This window comes from Ictidomys tridecemlineatus, unplaced genomic scaffold (genome assembly GCF_052094955.1).
Source record: "Ictidomys tridecemlineatus isolate mIctTri1 unplaced genomic scaffold, mIctTri1.hap1 Scaffold_52, whole genome shotgun sequence".
In the NCBI taxonomy this organism is placed as follows: Eukaryota; Metazoa; Chordata; class Mammalia; order Rodentia; family Sciuridae; genus Ictidomys; species Ictidomys tridecemlineatus.
The window spans coordinates 1,376,448-1,402,636 of record NW_027523416.1 but is presented as its reverse complement, the minus strand read 5'-3'; the positions used below and the strand labels follow the sequence as shown (position 1 = coordinate 1,402,636).

Genomic DNA, 26,189 nt, shown 5'->3' with positions numbered 1-26,189 from the left:
GAGCATTTTTTAAAAGATATTTTATTAGTTGTTGATGGCCCTTTATTTATTTTTATGTGGTGCTGAGAATCAAACCTAGTGCCTCACACATGATAGGCAAGTGCTCTACCACTGAGCCACATCCCCAGCCCCAATATTGAGCATTTTTCATATCTATGGGCCATTTGTATGCTATCTTAGGAAAATTCTATTCACATACATTTCCCATTTTATAGTTGTGTTTTTCATTTTTTTATTATTAAGTTGTTTAAGTTCCTTGTATATTTTGGACAATAGCACCTTATCTGATGCAAGGTTGCAAATATCCTCTCATTCCATAGCTTGTCTTTTTGTTCTGTTGATTGTTTGCCTAGCTTTGCAGAAGCATTTTGGTTTCATGTGTTGCTCATTTGTCTATGTTGCTTTTGTTGCCTAAACTTTGGGGTCATAACCAAAAAAATTATTGCCCAGGCCAATGACATGGACCTTTTCCCATACATTTACTGCTAGTAGTTTTACATTTTCAGATCTTATATTTGGATATTTAATCCACTTGGCCTACTTTCATTCTTATGCATATGGACCTCCAGTTTTCCCAATACCATTTATTGAAGACACTGCCCTTTTCCCATAGTGTGTTCTTGGCAACTTTCTGAATAACCCATTTACCATAAATAATACTAAACATCCAAAGTCATATATTTCTGGTACCTATTCTGTTCCATTGGTCTTGTGTCTGCTCCTTTGCCAGTATTATGCTGTTTTGTTACTGCAACTCTGTAGTGTATTTTGAAGTCAGGTAGTGTGAAGCTTCCAGTTTTGTTCTTTTTGCTCAAGATGACTGGCTATTCAGAGCCTTTATTGTTCCATGTTCTATACAAATTTTAGCATTGCTTTGTTTTTCTATTTTTGTTTTTTAAAAAAAGTCATCAAAATTTTGACTGATATAGATTGACTCTATAGATCACTTTAAGTAATATGCACATTTTAACAATATTAAAATCTTTCAATCCATGAACATGGAATGTCTTTTCATTTATTTGTGTCTTCTTTAATTTATTTCATCAATGTTTTGTAGTTTTCAGTGTGCAGGCCCTTCATCTTCTTAAGTAAATTCATTCCTAAGTATTTAATTTTTTGTAGCTGTCATAAATGAGACTATTTAAATTTTCCTTTCAGGAGGGTTTGTTGTTAGTAAATAGAAATGCTAATGATCATTGTATGTTGATGTATCCTACAATATTGTCAAATTTGTTCATAATTCCTAACAGTTTTTTTGTGTCATCTTTAGGGTTTTCTACATGTAAAATCAAGTCTTCCGCAAAGAAGGACAATTTAAGTCTTCATTTCCAATTTGGGTGCCTTTTATTCCTTTTTCATGCCTAATTGCTGTATCATATTATGTTGAATAGAAGTGGCAAGAGTAGGCATTCTTGCCTGATCTTAGAAGAAAAGCTTTGAACTTTCCACCATTGAGTATGATGTCAGCTGTTGTTTGTCATTGAAAGCACTTCCTAATTTTTGACCAGTAGGCTTATCTTGAACTTCCCTGTTCAGTGGCCTGGAGTCGGTCAGTTCTGTACAAAGAGCTCTAACTCACTTCAATAGGTAATGCAAAGATGTTTTTGTTGGTTTTTTGCAGTACTAGGGGTTGAACCTGGAGCCTTGTGCATGCCAGGGAAGTGCAATCATTGGGCTACATCCCCAGCTCTATTTATAATATTTATTTGTTTGTTTGTTTGTTTGTTTGGGGGAGGGTTGAGAAAGAAGAATTGCAAGTTCAAACCCAGCCTCAGCAAAAAGCAAGGCACTAAGCAATTCAATGGGACCCTGTCTCTTTTTATTTTTTTTAAATTTTGAGATAGGGTCTCCATAAATTGCACAGACTGATCTCAAACTTGGGATCCTCCTTCCTCAGCCTCCCAAGTCACTGGGATTACAGGCATGCACCATGGCACCTAGCTGCAAAGATGTTTTTTAAAATTATGAAATTCAGTTCTGGCTAGGATATAATAAAATTAGCTCCCCTTTACCCTTTATATAACTATATAAATTGTTATATCCCTGCTATAGAATGATTTGGTAGATCTAACAAGCCTTAAAAATTCCTTTATCCATTCATTCCAATTCTAGCAATGTAGCCTAAAGAAATGATTCAACTGTTTTTAAAAAGGTAAGTTAAAGATATCTGTCATAGTTATTTAAACAATAAAATGAAGAAATAAAAGGAAACAACACAACTAACATAAATGACAAGAAATTAAGATGATCTAATCTGTTCTAACCAAGACAAATGATAGGTAAGTAATATAGATAACAGAAAATTATGTTTACTAAAACTTTATAAAGCATTTTGAATAGAAGTGGCACAATCAACTTTTTTGAAAAGTTTTTTGTGTCTCCTTTTTTATACCTCCCATTCATACTTTAAACTCTTTTATTATTATTTCTTTCAAAATTACTCTTAGAATCATTCTACTAAATGTGCATTCATGAGGTCCTTCTGCTTGCCAGAATTATTCTCAGACTGTCTTTCTTATCTCTTTGTGGTATTTCCTGCTTTTTGAAAACATTGCATGACATGAAAACTCTGCTGATTCTCTTACTGCCCCCCAGATTTTTCTTCCCATTTACTTTGGGAACTCCTTTTCTTCTATATGGCCCTTAAAAATGTGAGTATTACTCACAGTTCTCACTGAGATAGGATTTCTTCTGATTCTGTACTCCTGAATGATCTCATATGCTGTTTTCAGCTATTATCAGTATATGCTAAAGATTACCAGATTTCCTTCCCTCTTCAACTCAGACATCCCTCCTGAACTCCAGATACAGATGACTGCCTCCTAGACATCAACATGTTGCTGTCCCACAGGCATTTCAAATTCAACAAACTTTAAACTTAACTCATTATATTGGTCATCAAATCTGTAACTCTATCTTTATTTCTTCCTTGTTGAAGGGTATCCTGTCACCCAAACTCTAAATCAAGAAGTCACCTTCACTGTTGTCTCTCCCTTAATCTTCATGAATAAGCAGTGATCAAGCCCTACTCATATGCAGATTCTCTAAGATCAGCAAAATGAAAATATAACAGCTTTTGAATACTTAGGAGAATCTCATTATCTTAATGATAGTCTCATAACCAAATCCTAACAGAGATTTCATGACCCAGATTTCAGTTTGTATTTATGACAGTATTTGGCGTTAGATATTATTAAAATATTTAGATTCTTTTATTGATCAAATGAAAGGCGAATAATGACAAAGTATGCAATATTAACCAAATTGGGGAAAGTGGTGGGTTAAATTAATCATAATGTGGCATCCAATAGAATAGGCCAGTTCAATTCAAAAGAGCCTGCATGTAAGCAGGGAGCTTCATATTCACATTTCTATCAGCAATCTAATTTCAGTCAAACATCAATTGTTAAATTTAATTGATTTTATTAATGGTAATTTATTGTTTCATAGTTTTATTTCTAACCATTTTGTCTATAAATTTATTATTTTAAAGTTGTGTAAGAATTATCAGCATATGGTGCATTACATTTAATTTTTTCAATATATATTTAATAATATTTTAATGTAAGTCAATGTGAAATCTACAAGAAAATAATATTTAAAGTCAACCTGAAATCTACTCATTCCTATATTAGTGGCCTAAGAAACACTGTTTTATGAGATTCCCATGTCATCTTTCCTATCACATTGACTTTGAGACAAATTTGCAGCCCTTCTCTAGCAAATGTTTATGATTTGATGGAATATTTTTATGATTAAACTCACCGTGGTTTTGAATAATATCCTATATTTATTTTATTTTTACCTCATTTTTCTCATATATTACCAACATTTTTTTAGATACCTTTATTTGTATTATTTATTTTAAAGAGAGAGAAAGGATTTTTTAATATTTATTTTTCAGTTTTCCGTGGACACATTTAATTTTTTTTATGTGGTGCTGAGGATGGAACCCAGGGCTTCATGCGCGAGAGGCAAGCACTCTACCACTAAGCCACAACCCCAGCCCGTTACCAACATTTTTTATGAAACTATATTTTAGGTAACTTGAAGGATGCCCTGAATAAGAATGGGTATGATTGCTTACTTTTAATAATCAGCAAGGGATAATAAACCACGTGAACCAGATGTGATATGGAGTAAAATTTACAATCTCAGGTGACCAAAGACCTGAGATTTGAGATGCAGATACACCCTTACACTCTTCTATAACCATTTTTTCAGGAATAAGTAGACGTGGATGCTAATATCCGTTAATCCATTTTAAAAACTAATAAATTGGCTGGGTTTTTGCTTTCTTCTCCGCTAGTGCCCTCTAGCGTCCAAAATGCACCTTGAGCATTTTGCCCTGCTTGTCAATTATAATCCAATGAAAGATTATTTTAAAAAATAAAATTTCGAACATTGACTCTTGATCATGCTATTATCCTACAAATAGCAATATAAAATACTGTTTTCCCATGTTTTCTAGACTAAGAAATACACATACAAAAATGAATCTCTGGAGGAAATGAATTTTTAAAAAATCCACTGTTTTCTAAGGCTTCACATCTTTAGTGCAGCTACCTTGGAACCCTGATAATCATCTTTTTCATTATGTTTTAATGCAAATTGTAAATGGGGCTTATTATAGTTTATGGTAATAACTGGAATTATAGGTGCATAAAACCCTAAAGATCTTGTTATTGGTTGTGATGGAAATTATTTACTGAGGCAGGCAGGGTTGCTTTTATATCTGTTGCATACTTTGCATTCTGGCAGCCCCAAAGCAACCCCCATGTTGGCTGGAACACTCTCCTTCCAAAGGCACATTACAATCCACAGACCAACCGGCAGCAGCGGGTAGGGAACCCGCCGAGGTCCTGGTCCGGGTGCCTTTACTGAGGACCTGAAAACACGCTTCACAGTGCTCTAGATTGGTACATGGCCGGGCTGCCGCAGCCTCAGCGCGGCCAGCTCCCCGGCCTGCAGGTGGCATTCACGTTCCTCGGCAGCTGGGCTTGGAGAGGAATCCCAGCTGCAAGGAAGCCCCTTCCCCCACCCGGAGGACACGGAGGTCGCCCCAAGTACTGAGCCCCAGCTTCTCTGGGCCCGCCCCTAGGCCCTGGCCCCGCCCAACCCGAGGAGTCCGCAGGCAGCGATTGAAGACAGGGGCGGGGCCGGGAGGTGGGCTGAGGAGGTGGGGCTTGGGAGGTGACAAAAGCCGGGAAGAGGAAAAAGCCCTGACCCGCCCACTGGTCCCTGGATCTGTAGAGTTGGTGTCACAGGCTGAAACAGCTGGGCCCAGTGAGGATTGCCTGTGTGTGAGTGTGAGTTTGAGCGTGTGAATAACTGTGGCGCCTCGGGCTGCTCGCCAACGTACCTTCCCCTGCAGGTAACCTCAGGCTTTGAGGGGCGGCCCAGGTCCCTGGCTGTTGTGGGAGGCTTTAATTCATAAAAGGCTGGAATGTGGAAAAGAAAGAAAGCTCGGGTCTTGGCTATGGAGGCAGGAACTTAGCGGCAAGGCCTAAGTTCAAGCAGGGACAAAATCCAGGTATTCAGCATGGGAAAGGGAAAAAAAGGAAGAAGAGGGTGCTGGAGGTAGGGAAACCTGCTCTTGGGCATGGGAGGAAGAAATTGGGCGCTGAGGAAGTTGGATGCAGTGACAAGTGGAAGACCAGATCTGCATACGGAAAGGAAAATCTTTCTGTAGGAGGTTTCAAAGATGCTTAGAAGACCGTCTTGGATATAATAGGAAGAAAACATGTGACAGTGGGGAACTGGGTGCAAAGAAGGGTGTAAGCTGAGGACTTGGGCGTGGACAGCGAACTCAGGCTGCGAGGGACTGGCAGTGGCACATAGGCTGCGTTCGCCTGGGGGCGCGAGGGGGCGGAGCTCTGGTTTGGATCTGAAGACTGTTCCCTAGGTCACCCTGGGCGCGGTGGGGGTCGGGAAAGCATTCCTCCCTTGAGATGGGATTTCAAGTTCTAGGAGGGCGTTACTCTGCCAGCTCCAAGTGTCTGGGTGTTAAAGGTCCCGGCACCCAATAGGGAACATCAAGAGTGGAAATCTGGAAAGAGGAACCCGTCCAGATTCCGTTGGAGCCCTCTTGCACAACGTCCACAGGGACATCTGCAAGCTCACAGCGTCACCCGAGGACGTACAAACCCCTAGGCCAGCTAACAGACTAGGGACCAGGGACGCACCCTCAGATGTGTGCAGGTAGAAAGATTTGTACTCCCTCGACCTTTATTTGGAAGGTGGACGTGGACCCAAAGCTTCCCTTTGCTCCTCTGGATACTCAGCACTGTACTTTAAACCAGATAAATCAGGCAGCCTGACTGGTATTAAAAACAGCTAAATCCTCCTGACGTGTGTGTGTGTGTGTGTGTGTGTGTGTGTGTGTGTATGTGTGTTTGTGTTGTTTGTGTGTGTGTGTGTGTGTGTGTGTTTGTTTTAAGACTTTCTATTCCCGGTTTTGTTGTGTTTTAGGAGATAAACTGCAGTTGAGTCCACAAGATTGAGAGGAGTTGGTGTGACTAGAAGTCCGTTCACTGTAAAGGTGAGAATTCATAATTTCTCTTCTTCTGTACTTTCTTTGATGTGGCCATCCTGCCTTTAATTAGTTTTGAGGGCAAGCTAAGATACTGCAATGGAATGAGTCAAGAATATTTCCAATGATAAATTAAAACCGCTTTATTTCTTTTAGCCTAGCGTCTTCTCTGATCTGCAAGAGACTATATTTGGCCAGCAATTATTGTAGTTCTTAAACATAGCCTTTAAAAATTGGCTAAAAATTTGAGGTTAACAAAAATAAAATAGAGCAAGTGGCTCTTTTTACTTGAACTACCCTGTATTATTATTCCAAGTTTGTTTTCTGGAATTACACTAGTATGTCAGGAGATTGGAATTTAACTACCTTCAGATTCAATAAATGAACTGGTGGCTGTTCATTATTGGGCTTGAAACAGCCCTTCTTTCAGAAGTTGGGGTTGGATGGAGACAGAAAATCAGAGAGGTATAAGAATTCAATGAATCCAGTGAGATCTAAAGCCCAGGGCATTAAAATCAAATCCAGAAGAAACACACTAATGCCTTACATTGTAGTAACAATAATTCTTTGTTGTTGTTGTTGAAAGAAGAAAATTTAATACATAATTAATGCAGGGAAAACTTAAAATGTTCAGTAATGCATTATAACACATAGAAAAAATATTGCAGAGAGTATGTTTGCATTCACTGAGAAGGAAACTAAAAAAAAAAACTGTTCCTTAGTTTTGCCATTTTAAATACAGAGTCTGATCTATTAACTGTATTTGCCATCAAGGAAAAATAGCCCAGTCATAACTATTGCATAATACTGTGTAAGAACATGGCCATGAAAATGTACTATCAAAACCAAGATAAGCTTGCCGCTGCTTTTATTTGTTATGTTTTAAAGCAAAGACAGGTATGAAAGTAGGATTAAGCATGACAGATTCATACACTTAAAGCTATACTATAAAATGTTCTTGAAATTACTGATAGAAGTAATTAACTCATCCACAAGTTTGCTCATTTCTTTTATTCTAGTTGAGTTCTAAGTTCCCTGGTAAGATATAGGGAGCCTCCTGAATACTAATAAGCAGGAATCTAGAACTACAAATTTGAGAAGTGAAAGTGCGCCTGGGGTTGGGATTATATCCTCATTTATCACAAGAAACTAAGGTTTACAGCTTACTTATAATTTTTTATTTAAAGGCCAGAATGCTTTAGCTCAACTGTTCAAGAGAGACTGTTTTTCAGCTTCTGATCTAATCTTCTTATTTATTTTTGTATTTATTTTTTTCAATTGATTTCTCCTGACTTTTCAGGAGAAATTTTTCTATTAAAGTGTCATGAGAAGGAACAGATTCTTTTAGCAGGCTCAAGGCCTGTGTCTCTTCGAGAATAAGCATAAACCATGGTCTTCTTCGAAGGCTCACAGTTTCATTTCTTCCAAAGGATCCAGCTTTGTTCTTTATGGGATTAGATTAATTGGTATTTTGTACCCCCACATGCCATTTTTTAAAGGGCCATGCCTCCCTAAAACAATGCTGTTTCCCCCATCCCACCCACTGGTAGCTTATCCTCGCCTGTGAAGGGCCAGAGGAACCATGGAGGAGTTAGGATACTAAAGAACAAGACAGGGACATGCTTGGGTCCTGGGCAGGGGACCTTTCCTATTCAGATTTCTCTAATTGAGAAGTCACTTTTGTATTTAGCTTCACATCTCTGAAGCCTGTGTTGTCTCTAGGAAAGCAGAGTTCTACCAGGAATTCTTTATCTTGCACAGTTCCACCAGGAATTCTTTGTCTTGCACTTCTGAAGTTATCTGGAATATGGGTCATAAGAACCAGTTGAATCTCCTCAATGGTAGTTATTTTCACCAAAACAGCTTTTTAGGACAAATACTAGCACTTGCCGTTCTGCTCATCTTATGGGCCCAATAAAATGAGGAATTGAATTGGATAAATATGTTCAAATAGGATGATATTGTGAAAATAATCTCATTTCATAAGACAAACCAATAGTTGAGAATAGTGATTGCATTATTAAGGACATGTACAAGGTCAAACACCCCTACCCTTTAGCAAGGTGGCCTTGGGCAAAGCTAGTTTTCTCTAAAGGTAAAATGGTTAACAATTTCCATCTTATAGGGCTAATAGGGCTGACACAAACCACATATAAAGAACACAACACAATGCTTTATACAGAGAAAATTCTCGATTCTGATGGTAAATATAATTGTTATTTGCTTTGCATGTAAGAACTATTATGAACTGTTCTTTTAGTAGTCACGAGATTGTTTATATTTCATTTCCACTTTATAATGAAATAATGACAAGGCATATATCCAATCTGTTCTTCTTTTTAGATTTATTGAAGTAAAAATGTCCCAAAAAATCCATGGCGGTTCTGTGGTAGAGATGCAAGGAGATGAAATGACACGAATCATTTGGGAACTGATTAAAGAAAAACTCATTTTTCCTTATGTGGAATTGGATCTGCATAGGTAAATGAATTATTCGTCCATGAAGCTAGCAGATTCAGAAAGTTTAATCTAAGTTATTTCAGGGTGCAATTGGCTTTTAAAAATAGATGTAGCCATGTTTTGTGAACAGGCTTAAATATACCTAATGAACCTTCTAATTTAACATTCTAGTAGAAAAACTGGATTTATCATTATCTAGAACTCAAGAATCATAAGGGGAACAAATTTTGAGGGCTTTCTTACCTTGATTCCAGTGATGGTTTTATTTGTAATAAATCAGTGCCCACGAGTAGCACAATGTATTACTTGTGGAAGAGAAAAAAACGAGAGGGTGTAAAAAATAGTAAAGTAAATTTTATCCTTTCAATCTCAATTTTCTATCATTCTCTTAATCAGTCAGTGGATGTTTCCTTTTCATTCTTGACCTTTCACCCTTTCATACAGCTGCTGCACTGAAAGAACCCTCATGGTTCTCTGAGACACCCACCTCAAGCCCCAGTTCCCTTAGGTCATCTTTGTCTCTTTGCCCCGTCTTTACAGTGTTTGGGGGCAGATGTGAAAGTATGTTCGTAATTCTCTCATTTTTTCCTTGTGTCTTTTATAAGCAGCTCTTGTTTTTGAACATTCAAACTAAGTAGAGGCAGAATGTTTAAAAAGGTGAAGTGGCTAAAGCCTGGTATAGTACAACACGTTTCAGTCAAATTGTTGGCAACTATTAAGTGTCTGTCTCCATCCAGAAGTATTCAGAATGTGTCCTGAGGACCCGTTAACTTGCTTTGGTTTAGACATTCAGTTCTCATGCTGTCATTAGACGCCCTTTTTAATTGTTCTAAAATTAAGCTGCTGATAATGTCTGTATTACAGCCACCATGTGGTGTAAAGACTGTGCTTGTAGGAGTCCACCAAACATATAGGAAACAGAGCATAAAAAACAGTTTCCAAGTGGGTTGAAGAAGCATTTCACAAACTCTCTCCTTTTTCAGAACTTTTCATGACATTATGTGAACTTGCAGGGGTTTACAAGGTCCAGAATAATAATGCTAGCCTCTTTAGTATAGACTCATAAGGCCTTTTAAAGGGGTTTCTTTATGCCTAGGCAGAAAAAAAAGTCAGTGGCTACAAACTAAAGAATTCTTGCAAGTTCAAATAAGTTTTAAGTTGTTCCAAAATTGCTGTTATTTCTGCTTCTTTTTGAAAGAAGTGTAGTGATTGATTGTTTTTGATTTTGTTTTTTGATTTTTTATTTTGTTTTTGTTGTTGTTTTTATGAAGACTCAGTAGTGGTCCTGGCTATTTATTTCTTCTTTTCTTTTAGAAATGTTAAGGGAAGCAGAAAATCCACTAATTTTCTGGTAGATTCTTCTGATGAGAATCATACCTAGGAACATGAAAACTGTGGCCATCCTTCTGGTGGAGTTGGGATTAGACGTTGTCTATATTCAGCATTTTCTATGCAGGAAGATAAGAAAGTATATGGCTTTGTTAGATTTATGTGAATTATCTAAAGTTGAAGCATTAGACATTTTTTTTTTATTTGTGAATCAATCAAGATTGCTATTTCTGTGTTTGCATCAGCAGTTGGGATATCTAAGGAAAGAAGATGTGAAAACTAAGAACAGAAATCTAGAGACTATTTGGTTTAGCAATTTTTTTGAGAGCTGAAAAACTTTAAATTCTTAGAGAACAAAATAAGTTATTCTATTATTTTATTTTTACTACTTTCCATAAAATCATGTTTTTGTGTTCCATGAACAGCCAACATTCATTCAGCTCTGAATGACCTGCAGTATGGGTGTTGGTGTACGTTGAACTAAAACTTTCTGGTGCATATGAAACTGATGATGGGTTCTACTACTTATCCAATAAACTGCAGGCTTGTTTCCAGAACATAGAGACTTGCCCAAGAATTAGAGGAAGGTTCACCTTATGACTAACTGGCATAAATGAAGCAGTCATTAGTATTTTTTGCACAACAGTAATCTCTATACCCTTCACCACTTTAATGTCAGAATACAAAACATCCTTTAAGACTTCCACACCTTTATTTTTCAAGCACAATATTTACTAAGGGAAAATTAGGTAGTGCTTAGGTTTAACTTGTATGCTAATTATATAGAGGGAAGCCATGCCAAAGGGTTGTTCATGTGTTGTTATTGCCTCAAGATGGTAAAAAATAGGGGGCAATTTGGCAGAGTTCATTGTTTTCCATTCAATTTCCAGATAGACAACTGCCCACTAGCCTAGTTCTCTTGACTCTTTACTTCCTTCTTGAATTGTCAGTCATCTTTTATGTTTAGAATACATCAGTGCTAAAACTTGACAGATTTAGGTGTCTTTGAGGCCTTTATCTTCTGCATAGCAACCTCTGTGTGTCACCAGTGGGGTCATGGATTATAACTTATTTATTTTCCTGAAGTATTGATACTTTTTTCCCTTTCTAGCTATGACTTAGGCATAGAGAATAGTGATGCCACCAATGACCAGGTCACCAAGGATGCTGCAGAAGCTATAAAGAAGTATAATGTTGGCATCAAATGTGCTACTATCACCCCTGACGAGAAGAGGGTTGAGGAGTTCAAGTTGAAGCAAATGTAGAAATCACCAAATGGCACTATCCGAAATATTCTGGGTGGCACTGTCTTCAGAGAAGCAATTATCTGCAAAAATATCCCACGACTTGTGAATGGATGGATAAAACCCATCATCATAGGCCATCATGCTTATGGGGACCAAGTAAGTCATTTGGGCATAACTTTCCATATATTTTTACATGACCCAGCAATTCTGATTTATATGGGTTTTTATCCTTATCTTTTGGTTTCTACACCCATTAAGCCAAGTTGCAAAATTTAGAAATTCTAGTATGTATAGCTGTATATTTACCCACATTTAGGTAGAGGTAAATACAGATAAACTTACTGTAGATACCCATCTCAAAACATGATTTTTGCCAAACATGTTTTTTTCTTTCTTTATCCTTTTGTTAGTTATATCACACAAATGCCCAATTATTTTTTATTTTTTTATTTTTTAGTAGTATCATATGATCCAACCAGGTCAGTGGTTTTCAATGCTGGCTGCATAATAAGATCCACTTATGAATGATTCATTGGTTTGGTTAGGTTTAGCTTTACCTTTTTGGTTTTTGTCTAATATCTGAGTCCCATCTCCACCAGCTGAAATCTGAATTCAGGCTTTTGAATCAGTTCCACAAGTGATTCTAATGTACAGATAGGGTTGAAAACCACAAAATATGATATTAAACATGATAACTGGCTTAGTATTTAAAAGCAATCTAGTTAGAACATTTTTTCCTACTTGAAAACCAAAAATGGATTCTGTATTTCTATACAAATAGACTCATTGCCAAGTTAAGCAGAAAAGCTGCCAATTAAACAAATTCCAAATTGTATTGAGGCAGGTTTCAGATTTTCATAGAAAGAAGCTTATGTCTTACAAGAACCTTAAAAACAGGAATTCCCTAATGCTAAAATCCAAAATCTGCACTTCTGTGTAGTCATCCCTTTAAATGGTGTGGCCAGGGAAGATGTTTCTGGGGACAGGGTTTCCAGCTCAGTCCCCAAGAAGTTGGTTAACTTTGTTCCACCCTGTGGTTCATACTGTCCCTTCATCCTGGCCAGGCCCCTCACAGGTACCAGAGTCCCAGGCAAGGATGCATAGGTGGCAGTTCTTACCAATTCAGTCTGTCTTTTTTTTTTAATTGTAGCATCAGTCATTTGTAATAATGGACATTCTGTTGTTTAAAGTCAAGATTAAAATTTTCAAATGCCAGGTTGATTTGCTGTGTAAATGTGTATAAACCCTATGCAAAGCATTTACAGTGCCTTGATGTCTCAGTTCTTCCCTTTGAGAAATGGAAACAAATCAGCAACCCATAGTTAATGACTTTATATGTCATAAGTGTTCTTTGTAGAGTAGATATTTAATCTTTTTTGTTATCTGAATACTCTTTTACCTACTGTTAGTATTACTATCAACCAATAGGTGTGGCTGGTGCTTGTTAATTCCTAACTCCAAGTCTCCCAATTAACCCAAGTCTTTGAGTAAGTTTCAGTGCACGAATGACTTGTGAATACCTCATGTGTACCAGGCACATTTCTCCACTGGAATGGCTTATGCTCATGAGGGAGGTGAGCAGGATTTGGGGGGGGGGGTCATCAACTGTCACAGCAGCTTCCAGATGATTTTTTTCATGTGGACAAGTGATAACTGGAACGACTGAGCCCTGAAAGTCTAAGTAATGATCCCAAGTCTCTGGATTCAGGATGCATTATTTTCATTATATCACACTGATATCTTTGTAAGATTGATGTGAGAATCAAATGAGATCATCTTAAAGCATTTGATACATAGTAAGGACAAAGCATCAGCTCTATCATCATTTTCAGCACAAGTAGTATTATAATCCTCCCTGCAGGACAGCTTTCTCAGCCCATGGGCCAGGTTGTATCTCTTCATCACCTTGCAGCATTTTTATTGATTTATTGGCTTATGACTCTTTCTGACATTTGAAAACTCTCTGTCACTTCTCACTTAGTATTGTCTTTATTAGGTTGGTAAGCTTCCTAAAGAAAGTATCTTGTGTTATTCTCTGTGTTCTTTGTATCAGTGCCCATAAAACTGTCACATACATGGTAGCCTTCTAATAAATACTGACTGACTTTTTAATGTGCATTACCACTAACTAGAGGAACTCTGGACTATCTTGGTTTCTATCTCTTTAAAGATCTGCCAGATGTGGTAGCCTGTAATCCCAGCAACTCAGGAGGCTAAGGCAGGAGGATCCCAAGTTCAAGGCCAGCCTCAGCAACTGGGGAGACCCTGTCTCAGATTAATTAAATAAAAAAGACTTGGAATGTAGTTCAGTGGTTATGCACCCCTGAATTCAATCCCTAATAACAAAAAAAAGGACAAGCTATATTCTCTTGTTTATCTTGGTGTCTTCTTGTGCTCATGTGTGTTTCTCTCTCTCTCTCTCTCTCTCTCTCTCTCTCTCTCTCTCTCTCTCTCTCCTCTCAGATATATATATATATATATATTTCCTTATAATTCCTATTGGGATATTTTTCTTTTCTTAATACCTTTTTCCTACTTATATAGTACAGAGCAACTGATTTTGTCATTCCTGGGCCTGGAAAAGTAGAGATAACCTACACACCAAGTGATGGAACCCAGAAGGTGACATACCTGGTACATAACTTTGAAGGTATGTATGAGTCCATCATAAGCTACATCTTCTTTTTTTTAAAAACAAATGATTTAGAAACATTATTACTGTTTTTTTTTCAAAATTAGTATGTGACTGCCTAAAAATATAACCCAATTCTACACTTCTACAGGACCTAAAATCTAACTTAAAAAGTAGTTGGTTCCATACCCTCCCATGGCATGAATAAAGCATGAAGGGGTTAGTCACTTAACTGGAAATGCATATAGGCAATGACAAGGAGACATTTATGCATTTGTCTTAAAATATGGAGGGAAGATTTGCAGGAATATCTTATGCACAAATGGTATAAATTAAACATTAATAGCCCCAAATCATCTGTCATGCAATCCTACCCTTTGCTCTGGTGGGGTTTGTATTTAGAAATGGTTGCATTATTTGCTAAGATTTTCTCCTTACCCTTCTGGGAATTTATCCTGTGAAAGTGAAACATTTGTTTTTTTGATTTTTCTTCCCTGGCAGCTTCAAAGTTTCATTAGGGCAATCCCACCCAAAAGTTGTTGATAGTACTCATTTAAACAAACAAATTTAAAAAATTTAAACAAACAAATTTTAAAAAAAGATAACACCTATATATCTTTTTTTTTTTCCTTACCTCCTTTAAATAATGTCATCTTAATAGAATCTACTTCTGTGAGTTTCAGCACCCTGGGAGTTGGTATGGGTTCAAGTTTCAGAGTTCAACTAATAAAAGTTGTGAAACATGAATGATTACATGTAGCATAATTATTTCCACCAATTGCAGTAGGCATGCTCAGTATCCTTCTGGAAATTACAAGAATTTTCATTTAGTATTTAAAATGCAAATCTCTCTCAATAATTATGGGCTGAGTACACCCTTAAGTTCAAAATACATGTTGGAAATTGTTAAAGTACATAAAAAACAAATTCAAAATTATTTGCCCATTTGTGAGTATATTTCTGTCACATTAGCAGGTTTTTTAAAATATTTTTTTAATTGTTGTTAGACTTTTATTTTATTTATTTTTATATGCAGTGTTGAGAATCGAACCCAGTGCCTCACACATGCCAGGCAAGTGTGCTACCGCTGAGCCACAGCCACAGCCCCCATATTAGTAGTTTTTGGTATTTCAGTATCTTTGGGATCCTGAAGACCATATGCTTTTCTTATTTCCGTGGCCCTTCCAAAACAAGTTAGACTATTCTTATCTAGAACTTATTTTCATCCTATCCTGTCCCTTGAAAACTTCTGAACTGTTCATTTTGGAAGACTGCCAGGGAATTGAAGTCTAGGCTCAGCCAGGGGAGCCAAGAATTGGTATTTTGGTTGTGGAGATTCCTTTAACCTCGTTCCAGCTATCCCACGTTTACTTTCTTTTTTTCTCTCATTGCTCCCTGCAGTGGGTGGTGGAGTTGCCATGGAAATGTACAATGAAGACAAGTCAATTGAAGATTTTGCACACAGTTCCTTCCAAATGGCTCTGTCTAAGGGTTGGCCTTTGTATCTGAGCACCAAAAACACTATTCTGAAGAAATATGATGGGCGCTTTAAAGACATCTTTCAGGAGATATATGACAAGTAACTGCCATTCTTTATTCCTTTTTCTTTCTTTTGTTTCCAAGTAAGCTGGCATTTATGGTATAGAATTTACATTTCCTTATCCCTTTGATTCTGTGACAAATCAAGTGAAAATCTTGAATAATCCTTAAATTACATAAGAGCAAAACTAAGATTTAGCAGGAGTGAAATAAAACCACTCTGAATTGCTTTTGGAAAATAAACATGTTCTAAAAAAGGGCCCATCCTTAATTTTTCACAGAGCCAGGATTGTTTAGTATTTGACTAAAGTACCCTGTTAGTGATAGAAAGTTCTGATTTATCAAATATGTCAGTTTATGAGTCAGGCCCATTTTCTTCTTTCTAAAAATCATTGTAATGATTGAAACTCTACCTTACATGGTCTTTTGAACTTAAGTATAAATTTATAACAACCTCGGGCCCAACAACCTGTGAGGTGAGCCTGTGTTAACTCTTCAGTTCAGATGCAGTTTTTCTGGATAAAAAAATCTTTTCAAAGGCATTTTGATTCCCTCTTCCAACCATCCATCTGTACTAAGCCTAGAAACTGTCCCATAGTATATCTAGTTTCCTGAATGATATCATGTCATTGGAATATCTTTTATTCTCTTTTTTATATTATTTTTTCTTTTCAACACCAAGATTGAACCCAAGGGTGCTTTACTAATAACCTATACCCCAGCCCTTTTTATTTTTTATTTTGAGACAAGGTCTTGCTAAGTTGCTGAGGGTCTTGCTAAATTGCTGAGAAATTGCAATCCTCCTGCCTAAGGCTCCTGGGTTGCTAGAATTATAGGAATAGACCACTATACTCAGCTTCCTTTGCTACATTCTTAAAAGACTCTGAGTCTCAAGAATATGATCAGTACTATATTGAAAATTAGAAATTAAAGCAATAGTTGGGTCAGCCTACTGTATCACACCTTTCCTGCAAGGTGTGACAGGTGGCCAAATTGGGGTTTCATAGCCAGAGAATGCTTGAGCAGAGATTTAGCCTGTGTTAGAGTCCCACATTTGTGCTCCGTCTACTGAAAAAGGCTGCTCCCTGTCCTCTTCCAAGCCTTTGGGAGAAGCAGATGACAGCCCTGAAAAGCCAACTTCTTTTTTTTTTTTTCGTGTTTGAGATTTTATTGGCTGTATTGAGAATCAGTACACTGACATTTCACTTTGTACACAATTCTTAACACACGTACCGGAAATCTAAAAAGCTTTATACTGTGATTCTTTTTCAGTTATTCCAGTGACTTTCCAGCTTTTGATTTGGAGGCAATTTTTTCTTAATAGAATATCAAGTACCAGTATCTTTGAATGTTATTACTTAGGTCCCACTAATTCAAAACTTTGTCACACACAACATACTCAAATTTTTCATCTTTCACAGCACATTAAAAATATTAGGAAAACTAGACTTCCACAACCAAAGATGTTACAGAGTACATATGACAGCAATGATCCAGTAGTGGTCTTCTTTAGGAAACAATTCTACTAAAAAACACAGGAATAGAAGTAATTTAAAATATTCAAGACATTAAATGCAATACTGTGACTCCAAACTGCCATTTAATATGCTTTGTATTGTAGGATATAAAACTAAACCCCCCACCTATGGAATGTTAAGCTGACACGAAAGACAGTCCAAGCCTCCCATAATTCAATATCCCACTATTTTCTGGTTGTACCCAAAAATAAACAACCAGCAAATGATTTCACTTCTAAAAAAAAATCATTTACACTTAAAAAATGGGATGAGGTGGGATTCCCTCCTTTTTAAAAATGTTTCTAGAGCTACTAAAAAACTTGCATTTACAAAATAGTTGATAAAAATATTCCTCTGGATTGTACAAGAAGGGAGACGGGACCACTGAAAAGACATGGTGTATGATTAATCAGACTTGGCTTCTTTCTCTTCTGCTTCATCAGAGGCTGGACTCTCCTCGTTTTTTGTTTCTCCATTTTCTGCAGGTAAATCTTCTTTAGTTTCCTGGTTAGCCACTTCAGCCTGTTTTCCCTTTGCTCCCCTTTTCCCTTTTTGAACTTTTTTGTCTGATGATTTATCCTTGCCCGCCGCCTTCCGGGGCTTGGCGTCCGCCTTGGCAGGAGCAGGCTTAGCCGACAGGCGGGCCGACCTCCGCTTGGGCTCCTCCTTCGCCACGCCTTCGGCCGAGCTGACCTTCCTCTTGGGCATCCTGGCGGCGCGCGGGGCACGTGCGAGTGCTGCGAGCTGCGGTGCGCAGAAGCCTTCCGAAAATGCGCTGCCTAGCTGCTGCTACTGCTGTGGCTCCCGCCGCCGGAGCTGCTGCGACCCCAACTTCTTTTTTAATTGTTCTAATTTTTCTCTTGTTTCTTAGGCAGTACAAATCCCAATTTGAAGCCCAAAAGATCTGGTATGAGCATAGGCTCATCGATGACATGGTGCCTCAAGCTATGAAATCAGAGGGAGGCTTCATCTGGGCTTGTAAAAACTATGATGGTGATGTGCAGTCAGACTCCATGGCCCAAGGTAAGGAGCCAGAGCAGCAGGTGGAGGTAGATGGAGCCTGTTAGCCCTGAGGTCATTCCATGGTAGATCTATAGTTTGGGAAGAGGGATTTCATAGTCCTTAGTTGTAAAACTATGAAATGCTAGTGCTACAAAGCACCCAGATCCATCATTCATTTTCTGACACATAAAGAAATTAAGTTTAGATGGGGAAGTGAATTATTCAAGGTCACAGAGGAAATAAGCAGGGGTTTAACACTGCTGGCTCCAGTCTTATGTTAAACTCACCTCATCCTTTTTTTCCTTGAAGTTTTAAAATGTCCAACAGGTAGCCAACTACCTGGTCCAGAAGTCACCCCCTTTTCCTGCATTCATTTTCCCTCTGGTGATATTATGAAAATCAAGTGTACTCAGGCAAGGAGGAGCAATAAAGTGAGTGGCCTGGGTTGTCGGGCAACTGTGAGCAGTATTTCCAGGAGCTCATTCACCTGGCAACAGGTCCTGATCATGCCCCTACTGCCAGCCTTGAATCAGGCTGCTTTGTTACTGTGTGTGTGTGTGTGTGTGTGTGTGTATATAAATATATATGTGTATGTGTTTATGTCTGTGTGTGTGTGTGTGTGTGTGTGTGTATATATATTTTAATTTAAGCTTACTGCTTAGCTTTTAACAAAGGGGATTGTACAAAGAAATATTGAGAAAAGAAGTCCAGGGCCATTCACAGAAATTCCAGGAACCAGGTACTTCATGCCAGGGGAATTGGCCAAATCAACAGAAATTCTCCTTTTCCTGTTTTCCTCAGCACCAAGTTGCTGCTCAGTTTCAGTTACTCCTGGTAGCTGTAGGAACTTGACTCTCCCCAGATGAATGTTTGCATAGGCTTTAATTATGTTTATTTTCTCCCAGGAAGTACTACTTTTTCTCTTTGAAAGTTAAACATCTCTAATCAGTTTGAAAATCAGTAGACCAGCCCCAAGATTACTTTTATATCAGATAACTGAATTACACAACTATTTACCAACACCACTCCCACCTCCTCTGTCTCCAGATCCTTGGTGGTTGGTACTAAATACATACAGAAAGGTGCACTGCTTAGTGGTGACTCCACAGAAGATGAGGAGAGCTATTCCTTGTCATTGGAGTTCTGGGAGAGGGACCCAAAGTTATTCCATGTTTAAAGGTTCTCATGGCAATAAGAAGAGAGTATCAAAAGAAATATTTCAGATGTAAATGTCCAGTTATAAAAGTTTAAAGGACTATGAAGCAAGAGATCTAAGTACCATGGGCCCTGATAAGAGACCTACTCAAGACCAGAGTCTGGTAGATCAGGTGATCTCAGCTAAATAGATGAAAACCAGCCCAGCTATCTTTTTGTTCATTCAACTCTAGAGACACAAACTACTTCAGACTCAGGCCATTTCATTTATGTCCTCAGTTTTGATAATGACATAAGCTTATATCCTAATATTAATAAATAGACAAATTCACCATGGTAGGGTCCTGAATTCTCTAATCAACTTAATTTGAGTATCTATGAAGCCTCAAAGAAATACAGTGATATGGAAGGAACTATTAATTCCACACAGAAATTTTTTAACTGGGCTTAAAGATGACCAAAAACTAAAATGAAATTAGAGTAGATCCACTTGATCTCTGCCCACACAAAAGTAGCCATTTGTTTATTTATTGGAAGTTTACATTATTAACTTAATGAGAACTCATAGGTGGTGGCACAAATGGAGAAAGGGTCCCTTGAATTCAAGTGAAAAAGTGTACATAAAAAATAAGTGAATTAACTTAACTTAGAATATGGTTATTTGAATAGGAAACCATGGAAGAGAATTGTTTTGTTGAGGGTATTACAGAGAACAAGGAAGAGCAATTAGAATGTTCTTGAATCTAACCCATCCTGTATTTATGAGCCTTTTTCCCATCCCCATGAGTTTATAGTAAATTGAAGGCAGGAGACAACTCTTTAATCCTTATTTCCTCAGAATAGCAGAGTATCTACATATAATAACAACAAGATATTGAGCTCTTACTGTGCAGATATTTTTCTAAGAAATATGAATATATATTCACAAATTATATGTATATTCATCTAATCCCACAACAACACAGTAAAGTAGGTCCTTTTATTATTCTCATTTTACAGGTAGGAAAACTGAGTCAGAGCAGATATGAAGTCACAGAATAGGGTGAAAAACAGGCAGTCAGACCCCAAACCCTCCATCATGGTGCAGGTACCAGAGATAAATGAGAAACAGCTCAGCTTCTCCAGATCCTTTGACTCTGAGATCTGGATACTTCATTTTCTGAAAGGCAGAGGAGCTACCAATGACTCCATGTGCTCATGCTTACTTTGCTTACCAAGACCTGACAAGATTGAGTCTTTTGCTCTCAATGCTGAGAGACCAGTCTTCTCGCAGATGGACCAGTACTTAATGCTCTGCCACCTACAGGTTATGGCTCCCGTGGCATGATGACTAGTGTGCTGATTTGTCCAGATGGCAAGACAGTAGAAGCAGAGGCTGCCCATGGGACAGTAACACACCACTACCGCTTGTACCAGAAAGGACAGGAGACGTCCACCAATCCTATTGGTAAGATGGTGTCTACTCCTACATCGATTTCTGACAAGAGAGTGTTCTCCAAAGGAGATCTCCAGAGGAACTCAGGCACATTCCTTAGGCTACTCAGTGTTTTGTGTGAAAAGTCATCAGCAAGTAGCTAATGAATTCTACTAATAGGAGCTATTTTAACATGCTTAATAATGTTCTCAAAATGTGCTTTTCTATTTTGTAGAAGAGTATACATTACAGAAAAGAATATTATCAACAAGTGTATCAACTGTCCCTAGAGCAGTGAAATGTCACTGGAGGCTACACATCTAAAGTCACATGGATAGATGCCTCCAACAAGGTGTCACGGACAGCACTTTAAAAAGAGATAGCAGCCTAAAAAGAGGAGACCAATGTAGACATGTAGACAAAAGATATAGAGACCTTTTCTAAGACAGAAATACCTTAAACATCAAGCTCTAGTACCATACCATTAAAATGTAGGTTTTTTTCCCACACTTTTTCTTAGTGCATTATAGTTGCATAACGGTGGGGTTTGTTATTACATATTGTCCGTGCGCAAAATATAACAACAAAACTTGGCCAATATCACTTCATAGCACATTCCCCCTCCCTCCTCCCACCACCCCCTGGTCCCTTTCCTCTGGGGTTTTGGGGTATTGGGGGGGTAGTTTCTATTTGGGAAAGTATTTCCAGCTTTCCTAAAACTTCTGTCCTATATGGATATCATCTAATAAAGCCCACAACCTAAATTTTTTTAAATGTTTTGTTTGGGAGAATTGTGAAAGATTTGGGAATTCTTAGACCTGGGATGACTGTTTCTCTTTTTTAGCTTCCATTTTTGCCTGGACCAGAGGGTTAGCCCACAGAGCAAAGCTGGATAACAATAATGAACTTGGCATCTTTGCAAAGGCTTTGGAAGACGTCTGCATTGAGACCATTGAGGCTGGCTTTATGACCAAAAACTTGGCTGCTTTCATTAAAGGTCTACCCAAGTAAGTATAAGATGCCCTGAACTCTGTGGTCAGATTGCCATTTACCCTCACCAGCCTCAAAACACCAGTGTTTTTTGTAATTATGTAAATTGATATCCATCATCCTTTTTAGGGGTCAGTAGACATTATGTAGTGTCAGACAGTAAACATTTCAGATTGTGTATGTGTATGTGGGGGGGGGTTTCTGGTGATTTAACTCAAGAATGCTCCATCATTGAGCTATATCTTTAGGATTTTTTTTTTGGCAGGGTCTTACTAAGTTGCCCAGGCTAGCCTTGAATTTGTGATCCTCCTGCCTCAATCTTCTGGTAGCTGGGCTTACAAGCATATGCCACCAAGCCCAGCTACATTTTAGTTTGTGGGACATACAGTCTTTTGAAAACTATGCAAATACTAAACTTGGCATCTACTGTTGTGGCAGGAAGGTGGTCATAGATAATACAAAGATGCATAGATACAGCAACTTGCCAATTATACTTTTGTGTACAAAACCAGACTACAGGCTAAATTTATTCTATGGCTGGGCTATAATTTGCTGATCTAGTTAACAATAATTGAATGAACAACTTATTTAATTTTAAGAAAATGATAGTCAATTAGGAAAAAAGGGAACTCAGAGTCTAGCTAATTCCATCCCATTATTTTCTTTAATTTACAAATGAGACAAATAAGTAGCGCAAGTATAAGATGTTCATTGATTACTATCACTTCCTTAAGTTCCACTAACCTTCGGTACAGTGGAACTTACTGTGCATTGATTGCCTTGGGCTTTTCTGAGGACATGGTAACCAGTATTCCATTGCATTAACTGCTAATCAGATAACTCTCTCAAAGTCAGAGTTAGTTCCCAGGACTCATCTTAAGAAATTTTAGAAAAAATTAACACTAATACCAAGTCCCAACTGGTATATCCTCAGAGATTTCAGTACACCCCAATAAAGTGCATATACTCAATCACTGCAAATTTCTTAACTTGAATTTCCATCGAGAATACAATGTTTGAAATGTTCCAATCTGTATAGTATATGTAGTATCTATAGGATCTTTTCAGCCTATTTGATGGGCATGTACCAGCATGATTATGTCAGTTAGTCCATTCTTTTTTGTTTTTCTTAAATAAAACACTGATGAAAACAAGAGCATTTAAGCTTTTTTAAGAACATGTAACGGTGAATGAGAATGTAGGTAAAGCATGGCTATACTCTCAACAGATTTTGTTATTTCTAAGAATTAAGGAGTAGGATGAGTCTGCTCTCATTGGATTAGTCTAAACTGAAACTTTTGATAGTTTCAACCTCAAAGCTACATGGCATGGAACCTACTGTGAATGTTTGTGCTTCAGCCTCCACTGCAGGATGCCCAAGACTGGGTCAGCCCTATGAACTGGAAACATAGTCATTGTCTGTATTCTTGTAGCTTGGTAACATTAATCAGTTGACTTCTAGAAATAGATAGAATACTGTTAAGTAGTGTTTTTAGGATTTTTTTTCTCTACCTCCTACAATATTAGAAACAAACTAAATTTCCATCTTTCCTTTTTTCTCTCCTTTTAGCGTACAGCGTTCTGACTACTTGAATACCTTTGAGTTCATGGACAAACTTGGAGAAAACTTGAAGATAAAACTAGCTCAAGCCAAACTTTAATTTCATGTCTGGGCTTAGGAGGATAAGTAGTCTTGGTAACTAGGTCCACAAGTTTACATTTTTTTGTATTACACTCACAGGTTAAAACAAAATCAATTTTATAATTTGTAAGCTGGCATTGATCTTTTCTATAAGTTTACACCCCTTTTCTTATATATACAGTAATTGCCACCTTCCTGAACATGGAAGGGAACTCTTTTTAAATTGTGTTTTATTTTCTAGAAGCAGCCTAGGAGTTACTTTCATATTCAATGTTATTCCTTCACATGTTCCAATATAAATGACCAAAATCAAGAGTGCTCAAAAGGGTTAACAATAGCCACAGTATTTGTTCCCTAAAATCTGTATAATATAGTACTTTACTCCCTTTCCCTGTTGTCCATGACTGTGGGCACTGGGAATTTTGGTGTTACAGATGTCCCAGTATGTGAGGTAGCTACACATTGAACTTGCACATGACTAGAACAAAGAATGCAAGTGTAACTAAAACATGTTGAAGTCACTGCAGTCATTTTATTTCAAGAGCATAGTGAATGTGTCCAAAGTGCTAAATACTTTTGAGGACACTGGAGAGTTCAGAATGCAAAATAAATACTTCCTAGAGGTTTATCTTCTGTATTTGTCTTTTCTTCCTCCTCCTCTGGCCTGAGGATTTTGCTACCCTAAATAGCATTTTATCCACGTGCAATAATGTAAACTGTACCTTTTTTGGACTTCTCCTGGCCTGTTTCATTTGTTTTATATAAATATGATTTCTCAGAGGTTGATATTAAACACTATTCTAGTCCAGTCTTCATCTGAACTGTTAATTTTAATTAAAATCAAGTGCTAATGACTCTTTTCTGGGTTTTTATTTATGCTTATGCCTTATGCCTTATTCTGGCTCCTTGCCATAGGGATTTGATCTGGGGTTGGGGGGCGGGGAAAATCTCTGCTCTCAAGAATTAACTGGGGGGGAGGGGGGATGGATAAGTAAACAGTGAGAGGTGGATCCCACTACATCGAGAGGAATGAGAATGGCCAAAGGTCATTACTAAAGGAGTAATTAGACAATAGATTCTGTCTATGCACCGCTGAGGAGTTCAGGCATTATCTTAAAGGTTAGTAGGGGGCCAATGAAGCCTTTTAAGAAGGAAGAGACTTGATTATATTTTCATTTTTAAAAGTAGCACTTAGGGCAGCTCTTTTAAAAAAATAGGTGATGAGGGGTAGAATGGTGGGCACATAGAGAGAGGAAAACCTTCTAGGAGGCTGTTGGATTACTGCAGGCAGGAAACAGTTAGGACCCAGCTGGAGCAGTGGCACTGAGAACTGGATGAATCCCTGAGATAAGTTAATGAATGAGTACTGGCAGGGCACATGGGGGCTGAGGGAGAAAAACAAGTCGAGGAGGCTTCCCTAGCTTACCATACTTAGAGAAAGGCTGTCCATATCCTAGCATCTTTGAGAGGGAGGCCCTGTGAGGTTTTGCACTCTCATGCCTCAGAATTCAGTAAGCTGGGGTGGATATCTCTTGGCTATTTCCTGACAAGCTTAGAGTCAGGCCACAGACACTTCCTTAGCATACCGTAGGCCCAATAACACATGGAGTTTTTCAGACTCCTGTGGGGTAGAGCTAACTCAAGATGTACATTTGACCGTTTCCTCAGTGCTACCCTTGAGGTACACCCCAGTCTAAGCTCTAGAGCCTTGAACAGCCCCACACAGAAGAATATCATTAAGCAGGCAAGGCCCTATGTCTTGGGCAATTTATCTCCAGTCAAACTGAAGTTAGAAGGCAAGGCACGTGAGCTCTCTTGAGGGATGAGGGAATGGGATATCCATTCTTCTCATACAATCAACTATGTCACTCAGGCAATAGGAAAAAAAGCATTGCATCCAGATAAAACTATTCAAAAAATAGGCAATAAATGTTTTTCTCTCCCATACAGATTTTTTTTAAAGTTTATATAACTATAGTTATGAATAAGATTTTACAAAATTTAGAATTAACATGCCATTATATTTTGTTTGGCTTTGAGAGCATTGTAAACTGGTAAGTTATTTTTTGGCTAGTATTTGTTCCAATATAAAGATATAACAACGAATCAATTTTAACATTAACGCTTCTAAATCTTTTTTGTTTAATAGTATAAATTTGGATTAGAAGGACAAGGAACATCAGTTATTTTACATAATTCTCTACTTGCATTTAATTCTCACTGAAGTCTTAAGAGATTGTACAACTGTTTTTAATTAGAAACCATAAAATTAGACTGATTAACTTAGAGTTGGAGCTGATATTACCTTAAAGCCCCTTGATGTCCAACAAACTGGTGAAACTTAAGTTCCTTCATATTATTGAACCTTTGGCCTTTCAAATTACTTCAACATTTAAAGTTCACATCTAAAAAATTGTCAAATAAAATATATTTTCACTCTCCTCATCTAAGCCATCATAACTATTAGAGGACCCAGTTCCCCTTCCACTGATATGATTTGAATTAATTTAAAAAGCAGGACTGGGGATGCAACTTAATGGTACAGAGGTTGCCTAGCTTGCATGAGGCTTGGGTTTGATCCTCTATTATCCCTTTGCTCTACATAGCAGCCCATGTTTGTTCAGCATTTCATGGGGAAGGTAAATGGGGCCTTTGATCAAGATTGCAAAATACATTGATAGCCACTAGTGCTAAGGAATCTATAACAGATCGGGCTCTTTCCACCATCTG

At 37.8% G+C, this 26,189-nt stretch overlaps 2 pseudogenes; one reads left to right on the top strand and one right to left on the bottom strand.

The window, feature by feature from the left end:
• Nucleotides 1-5,229: 5,229 nt before the first annotated feature.
• LOC144373871 (isocitrate dehydrogenase [NADP] cytoplasmic-like) lies at nucleotides 5,230-24,314 on the top strand (annotated as a pseudogene).
• On the bottom strand, nucleotides 17,612-18,096 carry LOC101965166 (non-histone chromosomal protein HMG-14 pseudogene; annotated as a pseudogene).
• Nucleotides 24,315-26,189: the final 1,875 nt, after the last annotated feature.